General features: G+C 34.7%; 1 protein-coding gene across 5 annotated transcripts in view; it reads right to left on the bottom strand.

The window, feature by feature from the left end:
• The window catches only part of RBM41 (RNA binding motif protein 41), a 78859-nt gene that overhangs the window by 10642 nt on the left and 48904 nt on the right, over nt 1-19313 (bottom strand). The window lies entirely within an intron of this gene.

Raw genomic sequence — 19313 nt, 5'->3', positions numbered from 1 at the left:
CATCACTCATTATTCAGTTCAGTTCAGTTCAGTTCAGTCGCTCAGTCGTGTACGACTCTTTGCGATCCCATGAATTGCAGCACGCCAGGCCTCCCTGTCCATCACAAACTCCCGGAGTTTACTCAAACACATGTCCATCGAGCCGGTGATGCCATCCAGCCATCTCATCCTCGGTCATTATTAGAGAAATGCAAATCAAAACCACAATGAGGTACCATTACACGCCAGTCAGAATGGCTGCTATCCAAAATTCTACAAGCAATAAATGCTGGAGAGGGTGTGGAGAAAAGGGAACCCTCTTACACTGTTGGTGGGAAAGCAAACTAGCACAGCCACTATGGAAAACAGTGTGGAGATTCCTTAAAAAACTGGAAATAGAACTGCCATATGACCCAGCAATTCCACTCCTGTGCATACACACCAAGGGAACCAGAACTGAAAGAGACACGTGTACCCCAATGTTCACTGCAGCACTGTTTATAATAGCCAGGACATGGAAGCAACCTAGATGCCCATCAGCAGATGAATGGATAAGAAAGCTGTGGTACATATACACAATGGAATATTACTCAGCCTTTAAAAAGAATACATTTGAGTCAGTTCTGGTGAGGTGGATGAAACTGAAGCCCATTATACACAGTGAAGTAAGCCAGAAAGAAAAACACCAATACAGTATACTAACGCATATATATGGAATTTAGAAAGATGGTAATGATAACCCTATATGTAAGACAGAAAAAGAGACACAGATGTATAGAACAGACTTTTGGACTCTGTGGGAGAAGGTGAGGGTGGGATGATCTGAGAGAATAGCATTGAAACATGTATATTATCAAATGTGAAACAGATTGCCAGTCCAGGTTTGATACATGAGACAAGTGCTCAGGGCTGGTGCAGTAAGATGACCCAGAGGGATGGGATGGGGAGGGAGGTGGGAGGGGGCTTCAGTATGGGGAACACGTGTAAATCCATGGCTGATTTATATCAATGTATGGCAAAAACCACTACAATATTGTAAAGTAATTAGCCTCCAACTAATATAAATAAATGAAAAAAAAATGTGACTAAGTGCTCTCTACAAGAAACTCACTTTAGATTTAAGGCCATACACAGGCTGGAAAAGAAAGGATAAAAAGAGAAATTCCACACAAATTGCAACCAAAAAAGAATAAGGTTGGCCATGTTTAATCAAGATAAAACAGACTTTAAGTCAAAAATTTTCAAAAGAGACAAGGACATTATATAATGATAAAAGGGTCAGTTCACCAGGAAGATATAATAACTATAAATATATATGCACACAACATGAGAGCACTTAAATATATGAGCAAACATTGAGAAAACTGAAGAGGGCTATAAATAGCAACCTAATACTACTAGGAGATTTCAATACTTCACTTTCATTAGCAGAAGAAAAACTAGAAAATTCACAAATATGTGGAAACTAAACAACATAGTCTAGAACAACCAATGGGTCAAAGAAGAAGTCAAAAGGTAAATTAGAAAATACCTTGATACAAAGGAATATGAAACCACAACATACCAAATTTATGGAGTGCAACTAGGTCAATACTAAAAAGGAAGTTTATAGCATTAAATGCCTACATTAAACAAGGGGAAAGCTCTCAAGCTAGTTTGCATTTCAAGGAGCTAGGAAAAAAAAACCAAACTAAGCTCAAAGTTATTGGACAGAAATAATAAAGATTACACAGAAATAATTGAAATAGAGATTAGAAGAATAATAGAAAAAAAATTTACCAAACTAAGAGCTGTTTTTTAAAAAGATCAACAAAATTGACTACTTTTAGCCTGGCTAAGAAGAGAAGACTCAAAATAAGAAGTGAAAGAGGAGACTTTACAACTGATGCCACAGAAATAAAAAAGGATTATGAGAGGCTACTCTGACAATTATATGCCAACAAATTGGATAATCTAGAAAAAAGGATAAATTCCTAGAAACATAAGCTTACCAAGATGAAATCATGAAGAAACAGAAAATCTGAATAGACTTATAACTAGCAATAAAATTATTCAGTAATCAAAAATCTCCCAACAAAGAAAAGTCCAGGATCAGATGGCTTCACAGGTGAATTCTACCAAATATTTAAAGAATTAATACCAATTCTCCTAAAATTCGAAGAGGCAGGAACACTCCCAAACTAATTTTATCAGGCCAGCATTAACATGACCAAAAACAGGGAAAGATATTATAAGAAATGAAAACTATAGGCTAATATTCGTGATGAATATAGATGTAAAAATTCTTAACAGGAAAGTGGTAAACTGAATTTAAAAGCACATTAAAAGGATCATGGCCAAATGTGATTTATCCCTGGGTGCAAGGATGGTTCAACATATGAAAATCAATCAATATCATATAGCACATTCACAGAATGAAGGATAAAAATCACAAATCATTTCAATAGACATCAATGTACAGATCTTCCAGACAGAAAATCAGTAAGGCAACAGAGATACTAAATGACACAATAGAACAGCTAGACTTAATTGGTATTTTCAGGACATTACATTACAAATAAACCCAGAATACATATTCTTTTCAAGTGCACATAAAACATTCTCTATGATAGACCACAAACTAGGACACAAAATAAGCCTCAACAAATTTAAGAGGCCAGGGATTATTTCAAGCATCTTTTTGACTATAATAGCATGAAACTAGAAATCAGCCACAGAAAGAGAAATGAGGAAAAAAGATTACATGGAAACATAACAACATGCTACTAAAGAAACTAATAGGTTAACAGTGTAATCAAAGAGGAAATTAAAAAATATCTTGAGACAAATGACAATGAAAACTCAACTGGTTGGAGAAAAGGTAGTTCAAAGAGGGAACTTCATAGTGATAAAGGTCTTCCTCAAACAAAACAAAACAAGAAAAATCTCAAATAAACAACCTAAACTACCACCTAAAAGAATTAGAAAAAGAACAATCTAAAGTCAACAGAAGGAAGTAAATAAGAAAAATCAGGGAGGAAATGAGTAAAAGAGAGATAAAAATAGAAAAAAATTAATGAAAACAAGAACTGAAAAGGTAAACAAAACTGACAAACCTCTGACTATGCTCACTAAGGGAGAAGGCCCCAAGTAAATGAGGAGAAATAACAATTGATATGGCAGAAATGAAAAAAAAAACCAAAAAACAAACCATGAGAATACTATGAACAATTATTTGCCAACAAACTGGACAACCTAGAAGAAATGGACAAGTTTCTAGAAACATACAGCCCACCAAAACTGAATCAAGAATAGATAGTTTGAACATATCAATCACTAGAAGTGAAATAGAATCTGTAATTAAAAACAACAACAAAAACCCTCCCTGCAAACAGAAGTTCAGGACTGGATGTCTTCACTGGGGAATTCTACCAAATATACAAAGAAGAACTTATATTGATTCTTCTCAAACTCATCCAAAAGACTGAAGAGGAAGGAATACTACCAAAGTCATTCTATGAAGCCACTATTACTCTGATATGAAATTCAGACAAAAACACTAACAAAAAAGAAAATTACATTCATCTTTGATGAATACAGATGCAAAAAATCCTCAACCAAATATTAGCAAACCAAATCCAACAACAGATAAAAAAAGATCATACACCATGATCAAGTAGGATTTATCCCTGGGTCATAAGGATGGTTGAACATATGTAAATCATTCAATGTGATACATCACATCAGCAAAAGAAAAGATAAAACCCACATAATCATCTCAATAGATGCAGAAAAGCATTTGATAAAATTCAGCATCGATTCATGATAAAAAACTCTTAATCAAAGCGGGTCTAGAGAGAACATATCTCAACATATAAGTCACCTACATACGAATGAGTTCTGTTCCAAGAGCACAATTATAAGTCCAATTTGCTCATAAGTCCAACAAAGTTAGCCCAGGTACCCAACTTAACACAACTGGCTATATAGTACTGTACTGTAATAGGTTTACAATACTTTCCACACAAATAATACATAAAAAACAAGCAGAAAAAATAAAGAAGATATCTTCAATATTACAATACAGTACCTTGAAAAGTACAGTAGTACAGTACAACAGCTGGCATTGAGTGAACAGGCAAGAAGAGTTACCGACTGGAGGAGGGAGAGGAGCTGGGAGATGGCAGAGCTGAAGGATCATCAGAAATAGGAGATGGAGGGCAGGTTACAATTTCACTCCCACCTGACACTGATGATACACACTTTCACATCTTTGAGAGTTTGCAACTTGAAGGTTCACATGTAGGGGACTTACTGTAAAAGCTATTTATGACACAGCCATTGCTCAATAGTGAAAAGCTGAAAGCCTTCCTATTAAAATATGAAACAAGACAATGATGCCCACTATTACCATTTCTATTCAACATAGTATTCTAGCCATAGCAATAAGACAAGAAAAAGAAATAAAAGGTATCCAAGAATGGAAGAGAAGAGGTAAAATTGCCATTATATACAGATGACATTATACTATATATAGAAAACCCTAAAGACTCCACCCTTGCTCAACATTCAGAAAACTAAGATCATGACATCTGGCCCCATCACTTCATGGCAAATAGATGGGGAAAGAGTGGAAACAGTAGCTGACTTTATTTTTCTGGGCTCCAAAATCACTGCAGATGGTGACTGCAGTCATGAAATTGAAAGACACTACTTGGAAGTAAAGTTATGACCAACACAGACAGCATATTGACAAGCAGAGACATTACTTTGTCAACAAAGGTCCATCTAGTCAAGGCTATGGTTTTTCCAGTGGTCATGTATGGATGTGAGAGTTGGACTATAAGGAAAACTGAGTGCCAAAGAATCAATGCTTTTGAACTGTGGTGTTGGAGAAGACTCTTGAGAGTCCCTTGGACTGCAAGGAGAACCAACCAGTCCATTCCAAAAGAGACCAGTCCTGGGTGTTCATTGGTAGGACTGATATTGAAGCTGAAGCTCCAATACTTTGTCCACCTGATGTGAAGAGCTGACTCATGTGAAAAGACCCTGATGCTGGGAAAGATTGAGGGCAGGAGGAGAAGGGGACGACATAGGATGAGATAGTTGGATGGTATCACCGACTCAACAGACATGGGTTTGGGTGAACTCTGGGAGTTGGTGATGGACAGGGAGGTCTGGCGTACTGTGGTTCATGGGGTTGCAAAGAGATGGACACTACTGAGAGACAGAACTGAACTGAAAGACTCCACATAAAATCTACTAAGCAAATTCAGCAAATTAGCAGGATATAAAAACAGATAAGCAAATTCAGCAAAGTAGCAGGATACAATATTAACTTACAGAAACCTGTTGCATTCCTTTACAATAAAAATGAAATATCAGAAAGGGAAAATAGAAAAAACAATCCTTTTAAGACTGCATAAAAATAAAATACTTTGGAATAAAATTTGACCAAGGAAGTGAAAGATTTACATGCTGAAAACTGTAAAACACTGATAAAAGAACCAGAAGATGATTTTAAGAAATGGGAAGATACACCATATTCTTGGATTGGAACAATTAATATGGTTAAAATGGCCATACTACTGAAAGCAATCTACAGGTTTAATGCATCCCTATCAAATTACCTATGACATTTTTCACAGACTAGAACAAATAAGTCTAATATTTATGATGAACCAAAAAAGACCCAGAATTGGCAAAATAATCCTGAGGATAAAGAACAAATCAGAAGGCATAACTCTCTAAGACTTCAGACAATTACAAAGCTATAGTAATCAAAAGACTGGTACTGGCACAAAAACATATATATAGATCAACAGAACAGAATAGGGAGTCCAGAAATAAACCCACACACCTACAGTCAATTAATCTTCAATAAAGGAGGCAAGATATACAACGGAGAAAAGACAGTCTCTTCAGCAAGTGGTGCTGGGAAAGTTGGACAGCCACATATAAATCAATAAAATTAGAACACCCCCTTACACCATACACACAAAAAACTCAAAATGGCTTGAAGATTTACATATAAGACAGGACACACACACACACACAAAAAGACAGGACACCACAAAACTCCTAGAAGAGAATATAGGCAAACATTCTCTGGCATAAAACATGCCAATGTTTTCATAGGTCAGTCTCTGAAGGCAATAGAAATACAAGCAGAATAAACAAATGGAACCTAATCAAACTTATAAGCTTTTGTACAGCAAAGGAAACCATAAACAAAACTAAAAGACAACCTACATACTGGGAGAAAATATTTGCAAAAGATGTGACTGACAAAGGGTTAATTTAAAAATATACAAACAGCTCATAAAACTCAGTAACAAAAAAACAAACAACCCAATCAAAAAATGGGCAGAAGACCTAAGTACATATTTCACCAAAGAAGACATACAGATAGCCAATGAGCACATGAAAAGATGTTTAACACTGCTAATTAGAGAAATGCAAATCAAAACTACAATATGATATTATGTCACACTGGTCAGGATGGCCTTCACCAAAAAGTCTACAAATAATAAATGCTGGAGTATGTGGAGAAAAGAAAATCCTTTTACACTGTTGGTGGGAATGCAAATTGGTGTATACGAAGAACATTACAGAGGTTCCTTAAAAAACTAAAAGGAGAGTTGCCATATGATCCAGCAATCCCACTCTTGGGCATACATCTGGAGAAAGCTCTAATTCAAAAAGATACATGCACCTCAATGCTCATAGTAGTACTATATATAATAGCCAAGATATGTAATCAACCTAAATGCCCATCAACAGACGAATGGGAAGATGTGGTATATATTAATATATACAATAGAATACTACTCAGCCATAAAAAATAATGAAATAATGCCATTTGTGGCAACATGGATGGGAGCACGAGATTGTCATAGCAGGTGAAGTAGGTCAGATAGAGAAAGACAAATATCATATGATATCACTTACATGTGGAATCTAAAATATGATACAAATCACAACAGAGAAATAGATTCACAGACATAGAAAACAAACTTATGGTTATCAAAGAGGAAAGGCAGGGAGGAAGGATAAACTAGGAGTTTGGGATTAGCAGGTAGAAACTACTATATATAAAACAGATAAACAACAAGATCCTACTGTACAGCACAGGAAACTATATTTGATATCTTGCAACAAACTATAATGGAAAATAATCTAAAAATTATATATATGATATAAATATAAAAGTTGTTTTATATATACATAAAACTGAATCACTTTGCTGTACACCAGAAACTAACACAACATTGTAAATTAACTATATTTCAGTAAAAACAAATATAAAAAAGAAATTAATAAAAAGAAATAAATGGAAAGACATCCCATATTCATGGATTGGAAATATTAATACTGTCAAAATGTAATACTAATCAAAGCAATCTACAGATTCAATGAAATTCTTATCAAAATACCAATGATGATTTTTATGGAAATAAAAAATATCCTAAAATTCATATGAACCACAAGAGATCATGAATAGATAAAGCAATCTTGAGGAAGAAGAACAATGTAGAATGTGTCATATATCCTGATTTAAAACTGCAGTAATCAAAACAGTAAGGTACTGGCATAAAAAAGTACATATTGACCAATGGACTAGAATAGAAGACCTAGAAATTATCCACACATTTATGGTAAGCTGATCTTAGACAAGGAGGGCAAAAATACACAATGGGGAAAAAACAGTCTCTTTAATAAATGGTGTTTGGAAAACTGGATATCCAGTACAAAAAATGAAATTAGATGCTTCTCTTACACCATATACAAAACCCAACTCAAAATATTAAATACTTATAAATAAGATGTAACACTCTAAAACTCCTAGAAGCAAACAGAAAAATCTTCTTGACCACTGGCCTTGGCAATAATTTCTTAGATATGATATCAAAAGCACAGCCAACAAAAGCAAACACAGACAGATGTCATTAACTCAAACCCATATTCGTAGCAAAGAAAACAATCAGTAAAGTTAAAAGGTGACCTACAAAATGGGAGAAAGTATTTTCAAATCATATATCTAATAAAGGGTTAACATCTAATCCGTGTCTCTTTCTCCTGCATTTGCAGGCGGGTTCTTTACCAATAGCACCAAGTGGGAAGTCCAAAATATATGAGACTCCTGAAACTCAAAAGCAAAAAAAAAAAAAAAAAAAAAAAAAAAAAAAGATGTGCTGGTGAGGATGTGGAAAAATTTTATCCCTTACTCACTGTTGGTGGGAATGTTTAAGTTGTTAAAACCACAATGGAAAACAGTTGGAAGATTATTAAAAAAATTTAAACTAGAACTCATATAATCCAGCAATCCCACTTTTGGCTATGTATCTAAAAGAACTGGAATCAAAATCTGGAAGAAAAATATGCATTCCCATATTCACCGCAGCATTGTTCACAAAAGCAAAGACATGGGAACAATCTAAATGTCCATTGAGAGATGAAGGGATAAAGGAAATATGGTGTATAAATACAAAAGAGTATTATCTAGCTTTAAAAATGAAAAATTTTGCCATTTGCTGCAACGTAGGTGAATTTGGAAGACCTGCTAAGTGAAATCAGCCAGAAACAGAAGAAAAAATACTACACGATCCCACTTACATCAGGAATCTAAAGTAGTCAAACTCATAGAAGCAGAGAGTAGAATCATGCTTACCAGGGGCTAGGAAGAGGGGTAACTGAGGAAGTGTTCATCAAAGGGTATATAGTTTTACATATGCAACATGAATAAATCCTATAGATTTATTGTATAGCATAGCATATATAGTTAACAATACTGCATTTGATAATTAAAATTTTGTTAAAAGGATAGATCTTATGTTAAATGTTCTTATCAAAAGAAAAACTGGAGGGAGGAAATTTCTGGAGGTGATGGTTAAGTTTAGGGCATTGTATTGGGGATTGTTTCATGGTGTATATGTACCTTCAGACCCAACAAAATGCATACATTAAATATGCACAGATTTTTTTAGCTTTTTTTTTTTATAATATCAAACATACTTCAATTAAAAAGAAAAAACTTAACCAAGGAAGTGGAGGACTTATACAATGAAAACCATAACACACTGCTCAAAGAGATTAAAGACAACACAAATAAATGAAAAGATGTCTCATGTTCATGGACTGGAAGAACAAATTGTTGAAATGTACATACTATCCAAATTAATTTACAGATTTAATGTAATTCCTATAAAAATCCCAATGGCATTTTTTGTAGAAATACAAAAACAACCCTAAGATTCGTAAGGAACCAGAAGGGAACCCTAAGTAGCCAAGCAATCTTGAGAAGAAAGAACAAAACTGGGGAGGCCTCACACTTCTTAATTTCAAAATATGTTACAAATTTACAGTAATCAAAACAGTATGATACTGGCATAAAGATAGACATGTAGACTAATAGAAGAGAATATAAAACCCAGAAATAAATCCACACATATACAGTCAACTGATTAATGGCGGGGGGGGGGTTGGCGGGCAAGAATACACAATGGGGAAAGGATAGTCCCTTTGACCAACAGTGTTGGGAAAAGTTGATATCCACATGCAAAAGTATAAAACTGGCCTCATTTATGTCATCCACAAAAATCAGCTCAAATTGGATTAAAGATTTCAACATAAGGCCTGAAACTCTAAAACTTCTAGAAGATAGTATAGGGGGAAAACCTCATTTTACTGGCTTTGGCAATGATTTCTTAGATATTACAGCAAAAGCACAGGTAACAAAAGCAAAGGTAAAGTGGGACTGTATTACTAAAACACTTCTCCACAGCAAAGGAAAACAATCTAAAGTGAAAAGACAACCTACAGAATGGGAGAAAATATTTGGAAACCATATAACTGATTAGAGGTTAGTATCTAAAATATATAATTAACTACCAAAACTCCATAGCAAAAAGACAAATAACCTGAAAAAATGGGCAAATGATATAAATAGGCATTTCTTCAAAGAACACATACATAAAATAAGTGTTGATGAGGATGTAGAAAAATTGGAAACTTTGTGCACTTTTGGTAGGAATGGAAAATGGTGCAGCTGCTATAGAGAAAAGTATGGAGGTTCCTCAAAGAATTAAAAATAGAACTACCATATGATTCAAGAATCCCACTTCCAGTTATTTATCCAAAATAATTACAGTCAGAATTTTGAAGAGATATCTGAACTCACGTGTTTATTGCAGCACTGTTCACAATAGCCAAGAGGTGGAAGCAACCTAAATGTCCATCACAGATGAATGAATTAAAACAACAACAACAACAACAACAAATGTGGCATATACATACAATGGAATATGATTTGGCTAGAAAAAAGGAAGGAAACCTTTTTTTTTTTTTTTAAGGAAATCTTGTAATATGCTACGACGTAGATGAACTTTGAGGGCATTATGCTGAGATAAGCCAGTCACAGAAGAAAAAGTACTGCATAATTTCACTTTATATGGTATCTATTGTAGTTAAACTCACTGAAGCAGAAAATAGTAGCTGCCAGAACTTGAGAGGATGAGAAAATGGGGAGTTGCTGTTCAATGGGTATAAAGTTCAGTTATGCAAGATGAAAAAGTTCTAGAGATAGGCTGTAAACATTGTGCCTATAGTTTACAGTACTGTAATATACACTTGAAATACTGTTAAAGGTAGATCTCAGGTTACATGTATTTTACTATACTGGAGGAGAAAGAGATGCATAAGTTACTTACTTTATAACTTAAAAAAAAACTTGAGAAAAAATTCAGATAGGAGCAGCAAAAGCAAAGAGCTAGAAACAGAGCCAGCTTAAATGACTTATCCACTGAAATATACGAGTAAATATGTTGAACATTGCGATAAGCAGTAGACTCTTTATGTCTCAAACCCTTTACAAGCTGGATATTCACATATTTAGCATTTAACTATACTCTTAAAGGCAAGGGCATAGAGTAACTGACTTGTGATTCACTTAAGTAATTTCAGGTGATCTAGTTTTGGTTCTGAAATACTCATTATAAAAGCATCATTAAATTAAATAACCCTAGAAAGGGCAAGGTATGTGAAACATATTGCAAGTTTCTCACCAAGTAGGAAAGATCCATACTAAGATTATTGCCTTTGATATGAACATTTTTAAAAAATCAAGAGGACATCTGGTCAAGATGGCTTGGTCACTTCTTGCATAGATGCATCTTTTCTGCTCCAAAAATATACATATATATGCATACATACATACAATATACATGGTTATGTATGTATGTATATATCCACAACATACATACATATTTATATATACAAAGATATACACAAAGACAAAACTAGGGTCAGAAACAAGATAAATATTTCTGTGAAAGAGAAAAACAGAAACTTCAAGTGATAATAGAGGATGAAACTCTTCCTGGTATCCCTCTGCAATTATTGTTTTATATTTTTTGAACTTTATATAAATGGTATTATAGTGCATGTGTTTTTCTGCATCCACCTATTTAAGTTTTTTAAAAATAGACTTTATTTTTAAAAGTTTTAGATTTATAGAAAAATTGAGGGGATAGTACAAAGATTTCCCATACACTCCACACCCAGTTTCCCTTATAATTAACATCTTACATTATTATAGCACATTTCTTTAAATAAACCAATATTGGTATATTAACTGTCCTGTTTGGAACTCTCTGTGCTTCCTGGATTTGATTGACTATTTCCTTTCTCATATTAGGGAGTTTTTGACTATAATCTCTCCAAATATTTTATCAGACTCTTTCTCTTTCTTCTTCTGGGACCCCTATAATTCAAATGTTGCTGCATTTAATGTTGTCCCAGACATCTCTGAGACTGTCTCCAATTCTTTTCATTCTTTTTTCTTTATTCTGTTCCTTGGCAATTATTTCTACCACTCTATCTTCCAGCTCACTTATTTGATCTTCCTCAAACTGCTACTGATTCCTTCTAGTGTATTTTTAATTTCAGTTATTGTATTGTTCATCATTGTTTGTTCTTTAATTCTTATAGGTCCTTGTTAAATATTTCTTATATTTTCTCCATTCTATTTCCAATATTTTGGATCACCTTTACTATCATTATTCTAAGTTCTTTTTCAGGTAGATTGCCTATTTACTCTTCATTTATTTGGTCTTGCAGATTTTTACCTTGCTCCTTTGTCTGCAACATATTTCTCTGTCTCCTTCATTTTGTTTAACTTACTGTGTTTGGGGTCTCCTTTCCACAGGCTGCAGGGTCATAAGTTCCTCTTGCTTCTGGTGTCTGCTCCAAGTGGGTGAGGTTGACCCAGTGGTTTGGGTAGGCTTCCTGGTGGTGGTGGGGAACTGGTACCTTTGTTCTGGTGGGTGAAGGTTGGATCTTGACCCTCTGATGGGCAGGGCCATGTCAGGTGGTATGCTTCAGGGTGTCTGTGAGCTTAGTATGACTGTAGGCAACCTGTCTGATAATTGGTTCCTATCCTGCTAGTTGTTTGATGCTCAACATCACTCATTATTAGAGACATTCAAATCAAAACTACAGTGATATATCACCTCACACTGATGAGAATGACCATTATCAAAAAAATCTACAAACAATAAATGCTGGAGAGGGTGTGGAGAAAAGGGAACCCTCTTGCACTATTGGTAGGAATGTAAATTGATACAAACACTATGGAGAACAGTATGGAGGTTCCCTAAACAACAGAAAACAGAACTACCATATGATCCAGCAATCCCACTACTGGGCATATACCCTGAGAAAACCATAATGCAAAAAGACACATGTACCCTCAGTGTTCACTGCAGCACTATTTACAACAGCCAGGACATGAAGGCAACCTAAATGCCCATTGAGAGATAAATGGATACAAATGTGGTACTTAGTGATAAAAAAGAATGAAACTGGGTCATTTGTAGTGATTTGGATGGACCTAGAGTCTGTGATACAGAGGAAGTCAGAAAGAGAAAAACAAATATCGTATATTAATGTATATGTATGGAATCTAGAAAGATGGTACAGATGAGCTTATCTGCAGGGCAGGAATAGAGATACAGATGTAGAGAATGGATATGTGGACACAGCAGAGGAAGGGGAAGGTAAGATGAATTGGGAGGGTTGGATTGACATATATACACTACCATGTGTAAAACAGATAGCTAGTGGGAAGCTGCTGTATAACACAGGAAGCTCAGCCCAGTGTTCTGTGATGATGGGGTGGGATGGGGTTTGGGGTGGGAAGGAAGCTCAACAGGAATGGGATATATATGTACTTACAGCTGATTTATGTTGTATAGCACAAACCAACACAACATTGTAAAGCAATTATACTAAAAAAAAAAAAAACCCCACAACCCACAAAAAACACAAAACAATAAAGTCCATAGCTTATTTAGATTTCCTTAGTTTTTCTCTAACATCCTTTTTGTGTTCCAGGACTCCATCCAGGATATCATACTACACTTAGTTTTCATATGTCTTTAGTCTCCTCTTTGCTATGGCAGTTTCTCAAACTTTTCTTGTTTTTAATGATCTTGACATTTTTGAGGAGTACTGGTCAGATATTTTATAGGATGTTCCACTACTAGAATTTTTCTGCTGTTTCTCATGGTTATATTGTGGTTATGGATTACTAGAAGGAAGATTATAGAGAAAAAGAAGCAACTCTGATCACATTATACCAAGCATACAAACTATCAACATGATTTATATCCAAGCTTTGCTTTGATTGCCTGACTGAGGCGGTGTTTGTTAGGTTTCTACACTGTAACATAATTTTTTTTTCCTGTATTTCCATTCTGTACTCTTTGGAAAGATGTCACCAAGAGTAGCTCAAAATTAAGCGGTTGGGAGTTATGCTTCCTTTCCTTGAGGCAGAGCATCTACTAGTACATTAATCATTTTTTAAAATTAATCAATTTATTTTAATTGGAGGCTAATTACAATTTTGTGGTGGTTTTTACCATACATCGACATGACTCAGCCACAGGTGTACATGTGTCCCCCATCCCAAACCCCCCTCCCACCTCCCTCCCAATCCTATCCCTCTGGGTTGTCCCAGTGCACTGGCTTTGAGTGTCCTGTTTCATGCATCAAACTTGGACTGGTCATCTATTTCACATATGGTAATATACATGTTTCAATGATATTCTCTCAAATCATCCCACCCTCACCTTCTCCCATAGAGTCCAAAAGTCTGTTCTTTATATGTGTCTCTTTTGCTCTCTTGCACATAGGGTTGTCATTACCATCTTTCTAAATTCTCTATATATTTGTATACTGTATTGGTGCTTTTCTTTCACTTTGTATAATAGGCTCTAGTTTCATCTAAATTATTAGAAGTGACTCAAATGCATTCTTTTTAATAGCTCAGTAATATTCCATTGCATATATATACCACAACTTTCTTATTCATTCATCTGCCAATGGACATCTAGGTTGCTTCCAATTATTCTTCATGTGATATTTGTCTCCTCTCCCTCATTTATTGATTCACTGAATGATCTTATTATCAGTATTGGCTCACAGATATTCTATACTTTGGGTTATAATCCAAAATTAATTTACCTAGTTTGTTGTACAAATTGTTCCATCTTTAGTTATTGGAAACTCTCAGTTGGCTCCTGTGTGCCTCTGACATATCCCCAATATTTTTACATTATTTTAAGCACCTGATTACTTTCTTGCACTACAACATGCTCAGCATCTTTTCTCCCATTCTTTCATTGAGGTTGTGTTATATATTTGTAATAGTTAAATTCTCGTCACAGTCTGCATTCTTTCCAGGGGTTACTCAATCTCCTAAATGATTTTTTTTAAATATTTATATTAAGTGTCATTCTTTATGCTGTACAGTTTCATGGGTTTTGACAAATGCATTTCTCACATCCACTATCATACTATCACACAGAAAATTTATACTGCCCTAAAAATCCTCTGTATTCACCCATTACTCTCTTCTCCACTCCTCCTGAAGTCCTGGCAACCATTGTTTACTGTTCCTACAGTCTTGTGTTTTTCAGAATGTCATATAATTGAAATCATACAATATGTAGTCTTTTCAAACTGGCTTCCTTCACTTATTAATAAGCATTTGTAGTCCCTCTATGTCTTTTTGTGACTTGGCAGATTATTTCTTTTTATTGCTGAATTATATCCCATTGTATAGATGTAGCACAGATGAATGCATCCACTTATCTATTGAAGGACACCTTGATTGCTTCCAGTTTCTGGTAATTATGAATAAAAACTGCTGTTAACAGTCACATGCTGGTTTCTGTATGAATGCAAGTTTTTAAATCAATTGAGTAAATAACTAGGAACTTCATTACTGGATTGTATGGCAAAGCATGTTTAACTTGGTAAGATACTGCCAAACTATCTTCCAAAGAGGTTGTGCCATTTTGCATAAGAGCAATGAATAAAAGTTCCTGTTGTTTAGCATCCTCAATAGTATTTGGTATTGTCAATTTTAGCCATTCTAATAGGTGTGTAATGGCATCTCATTATTATTCTATTTTGCAATTTGCAGGTGACAAATGATGATGAACTTCTTTTCATATGCCTATTTGACAAGTATATAACTTCTCTGGTGAGGTGTCTGTTCCTTTGCCCATTTTTAAATTGGGTAGTTTGTTTTACTACTGTTGAGTATTAGGAGTTCTTTGTTGTATTTTGGATATAAGTACTTTATGAGACATGTGTTTTGCAAATATTTTCTTCCAGTGTGTGGTTTGTCTTTTGATTCTCTTAAAAGCATCTTTCATATAGCAAAGTTTATAATTTTAATAAAGTAGGATTTATCGATTTTTTGTCTCATAAATCATGCTTTTTGTGTTGTACCTATAAATACATCACCAAACACAATGTCACTTAAATTTTATGTTTTCATCTAGAAGATTCATAATATTATGTTTTACATTTAAATCTATAATCTATTCTGAGTTAATTTTTTGAAGAATGCAAAATCTATGTCTAGATTTTTTTTTTTTTTTGCATGTGGATATACAGTTGTTCTGGAGAAGGCAATGGCACTCCACTCCAGTACTCTTGCTTGGAAACTCCCATGGACAGAGGAGGCTGGTAGGCTGCAGTCCATGAGGTCGCTAAGAGTCAGACATGACTGAGTGACTTCACTTTCACTTTTCACTTTCATGCGCTGGAGAAGGAAATGGCAACCCACTCCAGTGTTCTTGCCTGGAGAATCCCAGGGACGGGGGAGCCTGGTGGGCTGCCATCTATGGGGTCGCACAGAGTCGGACAAGACTGAAGTGACTTAGCAGCAGCATACAGTTGTTCTAACAAAATTTGTTGAAAAGATTATCCTTTCTCCATTGAGTTGCCTTTGCTCCCTTATCAGAGATCAGTTCACTATATTTGTGAAAGTTTACTTCTGGAGTCTTTATTTTACTCAATTTATTTTGTTTTCAACCAGCATCAAACTACTTGATTATAGTTAAAGTTAGGTAACATCAGTCTTTCAACTTTGTTCTTCTTCTTCAGTATTGTGTTGAGCATTCTGGATATTTTCTCTTTCCATATAAACTTAGAATTAGTGTGTCTATATCCAGCATATCTATATGCTGGGATTTTGTTGGGACTGTGTCTTCCAATCTATAAACAGAGAATATCTCTGCATTTATTTATGTCTTTAATTTTTCACCAGGCTTTTATATTTTTCTGCATATAGATCCTACACATATTTTGTTAGATTTGTACCTTAGATTAGATTTGTACCTTAGTATTTCACTGTTCTGTGGTGCTATTATAAAGGGTGTTGTGCTTTTTATTTCAATTTTAATGGTTCATTTCTTGGTATACAGGAGAGCAATTGATTTTCAAATACAAATCATATATCTCCAACTTTCATATACTCCTTAGTTCTAGTAATTGTTTCATGTTCTTGTTGATAGATTGGAATTTTCGACAAAGACATACATGTCACCTATTAACAAAGATAGCTTTATTTTTTCCTTCCCAATCTGTGTGCTTTTTAATTTCTGTTCCTTTACTTTTTGCACTAGCTAGAATTTCCAGTACAGAGATGAAAAGAAATTGAAAAAGGGGACATACTTGTCTTGTTTCTGATCAGAAGAGAAAACACCCAGGCTTTCACCATTAAGTATGATGTTAACTGCGGGGTTTTGTTGGTATACTTTACCAAGTTGAAAATGTTCCCCTCTATTCCTAGTTTGCTGAGAGTTTGTGTCATTAATGGGTGTTTGTATTTTGTCAAATGCCTTTTCTACATCAACTGAAATAATATTTTTTCTTCTTTAGTCTGTTGGTATGGTAGATTACATTAATTGGCTTTCAAAAGTTGAATCAGTCTTGGATATCTGGAAGAAATCCAATTTAATAGTGATATATAATTATTGGATTTGATTTCCTAATGTTTCATTTTTTAATCAAAATATCAAAATATTTTTTAATAAAAATATTTCGATTTTCCTAATACAACAGTCCCCCTTTATCCAGTTTCAATTTCTGTGGTTTCAGTTACAAAGATCAACTGTGGTCTGAAAATATTAAATGGAAAATTTCAGAAATAAACAATATATAAGTTTTAAACTCTACACAGTTCTGAGTAGTATGATGAAATCTTGTACTATTCCACTCTCTCCGGCTCTGTCCTACCCAGGACATGAATCATGCCTTTGCTCAGCATATCCACCCTGTATGCCCCATTAAGTAGCCATCTTGGTTATCAGATCAACCATCACAGTATTGCAGTGCTTATGTTTAAGTAACCTTTCAGTTAATAATGGCCACAAAGCTCAAGAGTAGTGATGCTGGCAATTTGGATATTCCATAAATTAAAATTTTTCATAGGTAGGTACTGTTGCTTAGTCGCTCAGTCAAGTCTGACTTGTCATGACCTCATGGACTGCAGCACACCAGGCTTCCCTGTCCTTTACCATCTCCAGGAGTTTGCTCAAACTCATGTCCATTGAGTCAATGATGCCATCCAACCATCTCATCTTCTGTTGTCCCCTTCTCCTCATGCCCTAAATCTTTCCCAGCTTCTGGGTCTTTTCCAATGTGTCGGCTCTTCACATTAAATGACCAAGGTATTAGAGCTTCAGTATCAGTCCTTCCAATGAATATTTAGGGTTGATTTCCTTTAGGATTGACTGGTTTGATCTCCTTGCAGTCCAAGGGACTCTCAAGGGTATTCTCTAGCACCACATTTCGAAAGCATCAATTCTTCGGTACTCAGCCATCTCTATGGTCCAACTCTCACATCCATATATAAGAAAAAAACAAAAACAAAACTAAGTTTCAGTACAATCTGTGGTTTCAAGCATCCACTGGGGGTCTTGGAATGTATCTCCTGAAGATAATAGGGGACTACTCTATTTAGAACTTTTGCATCTATGCTCAAGAGAGATATAGGTTCATGATCCTTCTTTACTGTAATATCTTTATCTGATTTTGGTATTAACCTAAGGCTGATTTCAAAGTCAGTAAGAAAGTGTTTCTTTTGCTTCTATTTTCTGGAAAAGACTGTAGAGAATGGATATTTTCTGCTCTCTTTTAGTGTATCAATTATATCTTTTTATAATTTTTAGTAAAATACCTTAGAGTTTGCAATATAGCTTTAAAACTAATCTAAGTCCACTATCACATAATATGATACCACTTGACAGATAGTGGAGATACCCTGTAACAGTTATACACACCAAATACAATTCCTTCTTTCTATCCTTCATTCTATCATTCCTGCCATCCATTACACTTATTCATATCCTCTAATTACCTATCATGTTGCTATTACTACTTGGAAGAGTTATCTTTCAGATCATTTAAAGTAGGAAATTAAAAATTCTATTTCACCTTCATGTATCCTTTTTCCTACACTCTTCCTTTCTTTATAGAGATCTTATTTTCTGACATATATAATTTTCCTTCTCTCTGGAGAACTTTTAAACAGAAATATCTCTTGTAAGGCAGGTTTCCTGGTGACAAGTTCCCTCAGTTTTTGTTTGATGGTCTTTATTTTTCCTCCACTTTTGAATGACTGTTTTTCCTGGATACTGAATTATAGGTAGGTATTTTTCCCTTTCATCACTTTAAGTATTTTACTCCACTCTCTTCTTGCTTGCATGATTTCTGAGGAGAAATCCAATGTAATTATTATCTTTATTTCTCTATTGGTAAAGAGTTTTTCTTTGGCCGTTTCCAAGATTTTCTCTTGGTCTTCAGTTTTCTGTGTTTGAACATGATATGCTTAGGTGGGGTTTTTTTTTTTTTTTTTTTTTTTGGTATTTATCCTACTTTGTGTTCTTTGCTTGGATCCTGGATCTGTAATGCATTATCTGTCATTGATTTTGGAAAATTCTCAGTCATTCTTATTTCAAATATTTCTTTTTTTCCCCTTCTGCTCCTTTCTTCTTCCA

Source organism: Muntiacus reevesi, chromosome X (genome assembly GCF_963930625.1).
Source record: "Muntiacus reevesi chromosome X, mMunRee1.1, whole genome shotgun sequence".
NCBI lineage: Eukaryota > Metazoa > Chordata > Mammalia > Artiodactyla > Cervidae > Muntiacus > Muntiacus reevesi.
Note: the sequence above shows the minus strand (reverse complement) of the source record. Positions and strands in the feature narration are given on the sequence as shown.